We start from the raw sequence: 11,557 nt of genomic DNA on the forward strand, positions 1-11,557 counted from the left end.
TACGTAACTATTGTTATTAAATTGAATAAAAAAAACATAATTTAATCTTTGTTAAATTTTAAATTTGTCCGAAAAAAATGTACATGCTTGAAAGTAATATGTGCGAAAAAATTTTTTGGAAATTTATTTTTAATAAGTAAATACTAAGTGTGACTAAGATTAAAAACAATCTATAAAGGTCCATTTAAAAGACATATATTATAGCATAAAATAATTTTATCACCACACTTCAGATTTTGAATAATTATAAAATGCAGTAGACTTAAACTAAAATATAGTATTGAGACTAAGACGATATTAAGAACTATTTGAACTTTAAAAAAATAGGGAAGAGAGAGATTGTTTCACTGCATCAGATATATTTACTATTATGTTTAAAAATCCTCTATTTCTTTTATATAATAATTGAAATATATTTCAACTATGATTATTAAATATTATTTATTCATTTTTTCCAGGTGGTATGAAACAATCATTTTTATGTTTATTTTTTATTAATATAGGTTTACAACTTTATTAATCCAGTTAACTAGTTAGACATTATATATTATTAATGTAACATTAATATTGTGGATATTATCATTTTTTTAATATATCAAAATTATCTTACCTATACTGTGCTTTTAGTAATAATATATTCATGATTAAAGATCCGATTGTATTTGCTTACGTATATTCCTATCAAAACTAATACATTTAAAATTTGGTTTCTTACTGAATAGGTCATAAATTCCGTTAATGTCTCTATGGTGGTTTAATAAATAATTAATATTTTTAGTATCTCATTAATTTTTCAGTATATTTTTTATTTAACTGTTATTGTACTTTAAATGACTTTTGATTTTTCATAATATTTGGTGATTTTATAAACAATGTACAGGGGATAAAAATATTTTAGCCTTTATTACTACTTATTAATTCTATAATTTAATCATAATTTATTAATGTGTATTGTTATACTTAAAAATTATTACTGTGTACTTGTTTTTCTATAGTTGACACATGTAAGTAAAAGAGTTGATAAATTATTTTAAATAATTAATTTAAAACTATCTATCTCCCGTTCTTAAATTACCAGTTTGTTTTGAAGCCATCTTCTCTATTATTCCATTTTTTTTTCATTTTTTTATATATATAAATGATGATATCCTTGGGTCAATGGTTCTTTATTTTACACTTCGTTCTATATAATTAGTTTTAACAATCATCCGCGTCATACATTAATATGTCCTATCTATTCTTTCCGTCTTTTACTATAATCGTGATATTTTTCCTTCCTATACTTTTTAAAGTTCTTCATGATTGATAATTCTGTCTATTAATCGTATATTCGATAAAGTTCGATAACACTACATTTTGAAGGATACTATTTTATATACTTCTGCTGCTACTAGTCAAGTCTCGCTACCAGTACGCATTACATAAAGGGTAATAAATATGCATACCACCTGTTATTGGTAATCATTATTCAACTCCATGATAATATTTAAGCTTTTAAGCAAAACAATTATAAATACTTTATGATTACTAACTAGTTTCTACTTTTACATTTCCATTACAGCTACAGATGGTGAGTAAATATTTTTATTTGACCTTTATTCTTACAAAAATTCGCGTGAATGTATTTTCCAACGATATTTTTTCTATTTATTATCGATAAACTCTTAAAAAATCAACTTTATTATCGATAAAACACTCATTAATATCGTTATAAATTAAATATCTTATCTGGTGGATAAAATATGATAGATAAATAATTTATCTATTACATATTTACTAAGTATGGAACAACTTACTAACGTAAACAGATCGTGTCGAAATAAGAAAAGTGCCAAAATACTTCTAAGTGTTTTTATTTAATTTAATTGAAAATATCACTAAGTCTAATTGACAATGTTCTGATGTAGACTGGCGTGAACGTGCTCGCGCTAAATCTGGTAAATCACGTCTGCCGGAGTCCTCTCCAAGGCCCCCTTATATAGCCGGAGTCCCTCGACCTACTACCCATGTCCCTTCTGGCCTATTCCTAAGTGCGTCATTCGTTCTCATGCTATTACGCATTTCATGAGGCATGTGCGATGATTAATCCCAATATAATACAAAGTATCCCAATACAAGGAAAGTATTTGGTCATCCTCATCCTTAGATGTTATAACTGAATCATAATGTACCTACATAATATTGTTTATTAATTAGTATGTTTGTTCTTTTTTTTTATTTTAGATAAAATGAGTACGTGTAATTTATATTATAACTATTGCCTATTCATTTCGGCGTATAATTTATTTCTGCCGATTTCAAATTGAACGTAAAACTTATATTTATACATTTTTGTATATTTTTTACTACACAATTTACGGTTGGATTTTTAAATTATTCAATATCAAATAAAAAATGTATATATTTTTTTAGTAAAAGCAGTTGAGAGTAAGTATATTATTCTTACTGTTCTTAGCATTATGTATTACTTTTCACCGTGAAAATTCTAGAAAGTTGAAAGTATGTTTTAAAAAATGATTATGAATTTTTTAATTTACTTCAAACTATCATGAATAATAAAATTAAATAAAAATTAGATAAGCTATGCAATAGTTACCTATATAATAAATAATTTTTAAATTAGAAAAAAAAACAATATATAACTGGATATTTAATTTTTATTTTTATTAAAACATTAATAGTTCATTAATATTATTTCATGAATGATACAACTAACGTGGATAATTTAAAATGCTTATAAACAGCATTATAAAAATATAAATCTTATGAAAATATTATTATGTAAATTATAAATGTTAATTTAAAATTTGGTTGCACATTTGCTAGTATCTATGTTGAATATTAAGTCACTGTCAATTATTGTTTTCAGAGATTGCATCCGATTACAAGGAGTTTTTATCTAACCCCGAGAAAGGTGTGTATCACTGTGTATAAGAAATTAGAATTCACTAAAAACATTTAAATGGTTCTGAATAGTGTCTATATTTACTATCAATCAGACCCTGACTTATAGTAAAATAATATTTTGGTTTTTAAACACTATAACAAGTAACAACGTGTTTATACTCATTACACACTAATTAAATCAAAATAAATCTTGTAGTTCAATTATATTTGCCCTTACCCAGTGGCGTATATAGGGGGGGGGGAGTTTAGAGGTTTAAACCCCTCCCCCGAAATATATGGTTAGAACGGACATTGATTTTGATTGTATAATTAATTGGTATTTAAGAATGGTAAGTTTTTAACCCCCCCACCAGAAATTAATTTTTATGTACGCCACTGCCCTTACCTAAATAAGAGACTGAATAGAACTGTGAACCAGAAGCACCATTTCAACAGCATGTACATTTGCGATTTTTTGAATTTTGTTATATACATTATTTTGCGGATAATTTGCGTGATTTTGCGGATTAGTTTTCAATTTTTGCGGACAACCAGTTTTTTAGCAAATCAAAAAAAAACGGTTGACATGCTGTTGAAATGGAGCTTGAACCAGAATATGGTCGGCCAGGATCGACCGTAGGAGTAATTAAACAACAGTTTATAATTTTAGATAAAAAAAAAAAAAAACAATGCGATGAGAATATACAGTTTAAGGTTTTACAGCTCAAGTGAAGGGGCAACGATAATTGATAATCCTGGAGACAGATATCAATTAGTAACATACACAAAAACAATACATTTTTAGAGAGTAACAGAAACTGTCAAGTTAAGACAATTTTTTTTGAGTTCTACTTGCGCAAATCCGCCGTTTTTTATATAAACGTTTTCTTTATATTATATTTTTATATTACATATTGCGTGGGTACTAATTGCCATATTATATTTTGCTATTATTTTCTACTTTATATTATACGTGTAACGTGTGTGCGAATCGCCACGTTTTTATGTTATTTTCATATTATATACTATATTCGATGTTACGATTTGGCGGAATTATTTGTCATCTATTTCGTTATAATTACATATTTATTGAGTGTGAATTTTATTTAGTGAAACTGTTATTGACGGCAGTGGACCCCTTGGAAAATACCTGTGAGTTATTTTTTATATCAGTATGTTATATTTAATTTATTATTATTGGTATTACATATATTATATTTTATTCTGTTGGGCAACGTGTTATTTATAATATATTATCCGCCTATTTTTTTTTTATTCTGCTCAGTCATAAGGGCCGTGCAGCTATCATATTTATTATTTATACCTTACATGTCAGTGTAAATTCTTATATATTTGCACTTATTAATTATTCAATATTATTATCACACCGGTTGTGCCGAACCGTCAACTTGTTATATTATATACATTTTTACTTTTTGGTCCAAAAGAGCTGTAATTTGTTTATCATTTTATTTATACCATATTTATTATTACCATTGCCATATGAGTTACCCCTTTTCCTTAGTTTTAAGCTTACACACATATGCAGATATACACACACCAACCACACACTAGCACTCACAGATTTTTTTCGGCGACCCTGTCCAATTTCTGTTGAGTGCTTTATAATATATACATAAATATACACACTATCTACACAGGTTTTGTCGGTGTGCGGCGTACGAAGTACTTTGGTGACCCGCGCGCACGTATTACTATTCATATAGTCATATAGACCCATTTCTATGTTAAGTAATTTCTCTAAAATATTTGAAAAAATTGTTAAAAATAGACATAGACTTATCATATTTTTAGAAAAATTCGAACTTCTGTCCAGAAATCAGTTTGGTTTCAGACCGGGATTAGGTACGGAAAATGCATTATATGTCACACGTTTTATAAATTCTGCACTTGATGAGGATAAGAAAGCAATGACTATATATATAAATTTATCCAAAGCGTTCGACACGGTTAATCACTCAGAACTTTTAAATATTTTGCCTGAATTTAGTATTATTTCATTAAGTTTAAATTGGTTTAAGAGGTATTTGGATGACAGAAGGCAAATAGTGCTAGTAAATAAATAATTAACTATATCGATAATGAAATGGTAGTAAACTGTGAAGTTCCTTAAGGTAGTGTACTGGGTCCTATTTTATTTATCCTATATATTATAAATAGTGTCAGTAATTTAAAAATTGAAAGACTTATTACTACCTATGCTGATGATACATGTCTACTTTTCTCGGGAAATTCATAGGTTGATTTACGTATTAAAGCTACTTAAGGGCTTAAAAGATCTTGGTCGATTTTCTAAACCATAGAAAACTATCGATAAATTATGATAAAACAATTTTTGTGAACTTCATAATTATTGATAGAGAAGACAATTTTGATACATTAAAAATTCATGTCTGTGATAATAATAACCCATGTCGTGATATAAAATGTAAAACGTTATTAAGGGTCTCTAGTATTCGTTATTTAGGTCTAATTTTTGATAAGAATTTAAGATGGAATCAGCACGTGAACAATTTAGTAATGCGTTTACGTACTATGGTCTATAAGGTATAATTTTTATAAATTACAAATGGTAGTACCAATACAAGTTGTTCCAATAGTATATCTAGCATTATATCAAGAATTATTGCAATATGGTCTCCTTATTTGGGGAGGCCTATCTACTAATGCTCTAAAACCTTTATTAATCCAACAAAGACAAATTTCCATATATGCCTGCAGAAACCTATACTCTTGAAGGTTCAACAAGTCAACATTTTAAATTATTTAATGTATTACCTGTGCATTTACTATTTAAAAAAACTGCTATTTTATGGGTAGGTAAAAATATAGATAATTGGAGAACTAAAAATAATGAAAAAACAAAACGGGAACATTATTAGTATACGATGTTAAAGTAATATATTTAAAAACATCTTTCGGTCAAAAATGCTTGGACTACCCGGGTCTTACCTATTTTAATTCAATGCCTGTTATTATTAAAAAGAATATAATCAACAAACAGAAAAATGTTAAAACAACTATTAATAACTGGTTAATATTGTACTTAGGATAGTTATATAATATGTTTACATGCAGTTACGGTGTTTTCTATTATGTATTATTTTAGTTTTTAATTGTATTTATATTATTTAAAATTATTTTGTAAGTAAATTGTCGCTCTCTATACCTTCAACACAAGCCTTGCTTTTAGAAGGTAGATAAATCTCTTTGCTTATTATATAATTTTTATATTTTATGTAATAAATAGATTTATTATAGTTATTAATTTATTATTAGTTTTATTAAACTTATTTTGAGACAGTATTTTCTAAAACGTTGAACTTGAAACCGTGGGCAAAAATAATGAATTATTTTTAAACGAAAACAGTACGGCCTAAGTGCAGGGTGTTATGAGTGGGCATTTTATATTGTTAATCTTTTAGAACCTAATAATTAGATTACAAATTTAAAATAGGAAAATTATATGACACAAATTAGATAAATCTAACAACAATTTTTATTTCAGCGGAACCTTTATACCCGGCTGCTGCCTTCGTTAAAGAAATATCTAAAAATGATATTTTTGAATATGTGAAGCTATTGTTAAAATCAACTAAATTATATGACGCTTAAATATGTTGTCAAACCATTTCACGATGAAAGTAATTTGAATTATCTAATAAAATAATATGTTAACTTTAATTTGACAATTATGAAAAAGAATTGTAAATTTATATCATGTTTATATGTTCTTACATAGTATGTAATGTTATTTTACATAATATTATTATAATATTTATAACGTATATTATTTTCTATTTTACATAATAAATAACTTGATATTCTACGATAAGAAAAGTATTATTTTTTGGTATTTAGGTTTATAAATTATCCTCGTTTTTCCATTTAATTCATGCATAATATTCATCAGAAATAGGTACAAGTAAAATATTTATTACCGAAAATAATCAACATTTCTAATAATACTAAATAATATATTTATACATGTAAGTTGTTACCCCACTCTGGTCCTAAGTGACTTGAGGCCCTCCAGGTTGGTGGTTGAGCGTCGGGCTAACAACCCGAAAAAAAACCTTTGTTCAGGACTCATATACATGAAACCTCAGAATAGATTTATTGGAAATAAGACTGGAAATTGGAAATTTGACTTTGTTATTGGTACCTGTAATTTACGGATTCTGTACAAATCAGGAGCGATTACGGGGGGCTAGGTAAATTGAAACCGAAATACCGTTTTTGTGGTAAACCGAGTCCCTGGTTATAATAGGTTTAGTTTCCAAAACAGCACATTTTCCTTCTCACTTTTATAGGCTTGGTACTATCTATAGTTAACATAACTGGCGTGGTTAAAAATATGCTTTTTTTGCTTTTAATATCTAATATAATACACAACGTTGTACATAAAAATCACAACTAATTAAATATAAAATATACAAATTCAAGTCAATTTTTTTTTTTATTTATTACTATTTATTGTTATTTATGTACATGGTAAAAATGTATTTGATATATTCAGATATTCATAACGAATTCAAATCTTTAAATATTTTTATTTTCATATTTCAACATCATTTCTTGTCTCAAAAAAATTGTTTTTATTGTTTTTAATTTTAATTACCTACCTCTTTGCTACGTATATATATATATATTTGAATGTATTTAAGTAAGCAAATCGGTAATCGATAATCACTAATTGGTGACTATATTCACTATATATAGTACTCATTGAAGAGAATTTTTATTTTTAAGTAGGTACATTGTCATTATTTATAAATTATTCTTTCGAAAAATATTATTTCTCGGGACTCAGTTTACCTAGCACGTTAAAGTTTTTCGGACTCAATTTATCTAGCACCAATGTCCACCTAATTATTTGGGACTCAGTTTACTACTCCCGGATTACGAATCTAATTAAGGAAGTAGAGAGGTATGAAATGAAGTGCGTAGCATTAAAAAAAGTGAGATGGGATGATTCTGCAACAACCAAAATGTCAAAAACAACAATTTTTAGTGGCAATTGTGAACATAATTATCAGGTTTGAACCGGTTTTGATGGTTTCGTAGTACATGAATCTATCACATGCAGTAAGATAATTTAGGGATATCAACCCAAGAATATCGACCTTAACCTTAAGAGAAAGTAGTACCCGCATGTGTTGTCTCCGTCAGGTTAGGTTTATATATTAGTGTGAACTGACCTATTATAACATTTAAAGGTAAGATTATTAGCCAAGGCCCCACGGAAGCCTTTTATTGATATTATTATTCTTAAATAAGTTATGATCATTTTGAAACTGTACATTTTAAAATGATCATAATTTACTTAAAAAAAAATAATATCAATAAAAGGCTTCCGTGGGTCCCTGGCTAATAATCTTACCTTTAAATTTTAGATATAATAGGTCAGTTCATACTAATATTAAAACTCACAGTACAATATTGAAACTGGTGAACGAAAATTTGCTATGTTGTACGTGTGTAAGACGGAGACAACACATGCGGGTACTACGTCCTCTTAAGAACTGATAATATGGATATAGAGCTAATTAATGTCTACAATATTATTAGGGCTCGGGACTTCTAGGAGTCTACGTGTTTTTAAATAATCATTAAACACATAGCTAAGTAATATAGAAATTTGTTACATAGCAATACGAATTTATATTTAAAATTTATAAGTAGTTACATATTTTACATATTCGACCATTTTTCATTTTATAAGTAAGTGCATATTTCACAATTATGTATATGAATGAATAAGTTTTTAATTCCCAACTTAAGAAAATATATAATAGCTCAATTTTCAAGGTAATTAGTACTACTTATATTAAAAATATACAAATGTATTCAATTTAAGTTGTTTTTTAAAAAAATTTTAAAAATTTTTATTTTAGACTAAAACTCAATGTAAAATGAAAACAAATCTGAAAAAAGGAAAATAAGTATCTCAGATAATTAATCAAATTTATCTATTTATGAATCATATATCTACAAATATTATTATTATTTATTACAAATATACTTTTTTTTTTAATGCATATTTTAATAGCATATTTAGAGATTCTTTAGGGCATAAATGCATGCATATTTTAAGGTTTTTTGGAGCATGAAATCACTAGCCTTAATAATTATCTTGTATTTAAGTTCATATATCAAAATGTAAAAGTCTGGTCCATTTTACTTGGAATTGTTTATCTAAATATTGGGAAAAATACTAAGTTTAGAGTGACATAAATAGATTTGTTGATTATAAAAAATAGATTTAAAGGATTAAACGTAATCGCAACGATTACTTTACATCCACAAATACTATCCTATCTACGAAGTAAAAAATTTCCTTTGTGTGAAGTCAGTCCGACTTTTTTATGTATCTCAAGAAAGAGGGGCCTATATACATTTGTTTGCACCTGGGTCTTTGACACTCTAGTTACGGCATTTATAACACTATTTATGCAAGCTGTGTCAACATGCAACATAAAATAATTTTTAATTGAAAAATTGGCGAAGTGCGCAATGACGCGACAACCGATTATATGGCGGTGACGAATACTCAAAAATAAAATAAAACAAAAATATGAACAGTTGGACACGTCTCATAGCGCACCAATAACTGTTGCACATTTATAATTTTCTGTACATGCTATGCCAGAAAAATTAAACTTTATAAGGCGTCATACCGTATTTATATTTATAGGTACTGAATTTGGATGATTACTGAGCCTCACGCTCTGAACACTGCCGTAGTGCCGTGACAGGTCACGTCTCACGTGTGTGATCCGCAACTATAATCTATTGGAGTTTAAGGGGCCTCGCTACTGCCGTCAATGTTAGCTCAAAAGGCTTTAAGTTTTGTTAAAATAAAAGTTAGTTTAAGATGTCCGATTTTGATTCTGAAAAAAAATTTGAACTCGTTAAAAAATTGTCTAAGATCGTACGGAATACTTTGTAAAAATTAAATCTTATATTACAATGTAGTGTAAATAAAAATTTAAAAATATGAATTTTTTCAATTCATGATTAAAATTAAAATTAGCTGGTACCTGTATGGAATTTCACTCACATTAATAATAATCATTTACAACTAAAACATAAATCCCAAATGGTTAAGACGAGATTATAAATTGCCTAAATGTTGTCCGTAGCGAGGCCCCTTAAGAGGACGTCGCACCCGCATATGTGTTGTCTCCATCTTACACACGTATACGACATGGTAAATAGTCGTTCATCAGTTTCAATAGTGTGCTTTTAGTCTTGGTATTATAGTGAATTAACATATTATCTAACTTTTAGGTAAGAACATTATCTGTGTTCTCTAGTTGGTTTTTTACGATATTTTAATTTTTAAGTGAGTTATAAGCATTTTCAAATATTTAATATTTTCCATACTCATAACCAGGTTTCGAGACTTCTAGCACTACAAAAACCATAAAATATGAGCTATAATATGCCTTAAAAAAATGGTGAAATATGCACTATAATATGCTCAAAATATAATTAAATAAGTATGCTCGAAAAAATAAAAATTTAAAAAAATTTATTTTGATCAATCCTAATTCTAAAAATATTTATTTATAATCTAATTCTAAAAAATATACCCGAGTGTTCTTCTTTTTGTCGACCATTGTACATGTATGATTTCTTCATTCTGTAAACATAATTGGTAAAATTCAATAAATCAATAAAAAAGTAAATATAATAATTAATAAATTATAAATTTTAGTTTATACGTTGAAAATTGCATTGTATTATTATGTGTTTGTGAATATTTTCAAATTTGAACGATCTCCTATTATTGGTCAGAAAAGATTTATACATTGAGAATGAACGTTCTATGTCGACCGATGTGGTGATGTGATAGTGGTAGACTTGAAGTATGGAACATCACTACTAGAAAATAATATCATCTGGAAAACTATCCAATTCTTCGATGTCTCTTATAGCCAAAAAAATGCAAGACATTTTTTTCAAAAGTGATAGACCCGTATTTTTTTTCTAAAACTTGCTTTAGTTTTGACTATATTTTCAATCCAATTGGACATCGTAGAGTTTCAAATGATTTTTCTACATCGTTAATTATTTCAATATAGTCAGTTAATAACAATCCCCATGTTTGTAATTTTTTTTGAAGATGTAGTAAGAGATTTGATTTTGGTATGAGTCATAACTCACTTAAAAATTAAAACACCGTAAAAACCGATGAGAGAACACAAATAGTGTTCTTACCTAAAAGTTTGATAATTTTATGTCAATTCACTCTATTATCAAAACTAAAAGCACACTATTGAAACTGATGAACGAAAATTTACCATGTCGTACGTGTGTAAGACGAAAACAACACATGCGGGTGCAACGTCCTCTAATTGCCTATATATAGATTCTAAGATATTATTTATGTTATTTTGTATTGTACCTATCTATAAACATGACTCATGAGCCAAATAAATTATAAGATGATGTTATATCAACCATAGCAGGAAACAAGCATACACTTTGCATATGCCTCATTAGTCAGGATTAGCCAGGATTTATGAAAGGGAGGGGGGAGGCAACAAAAAAAATCTTATAAAAATTAAATTTGTACTGTTCAATTTTTCATCATAAAAAATAATAGAGATAATTCTTATACTTATTATAATATTATGTGACC

The sequence above is a fragment of the Rhopalosiphum padi genome, chromosome 3 (genome assembly GCF_020882245.1).
Source record: "Rhopalosiphum padi isolate XX-2018 chromosome 3, ASM2088224v1, whole genome shotgun sequence".
In the NCBI taxonomy this organism is placed as follows: Eukaryota; Metazoa; Arthropoda; class Insecta; order Hemiptera; family Aphididae; genus Rhopalosiphum; species Rhopalosiphum padi.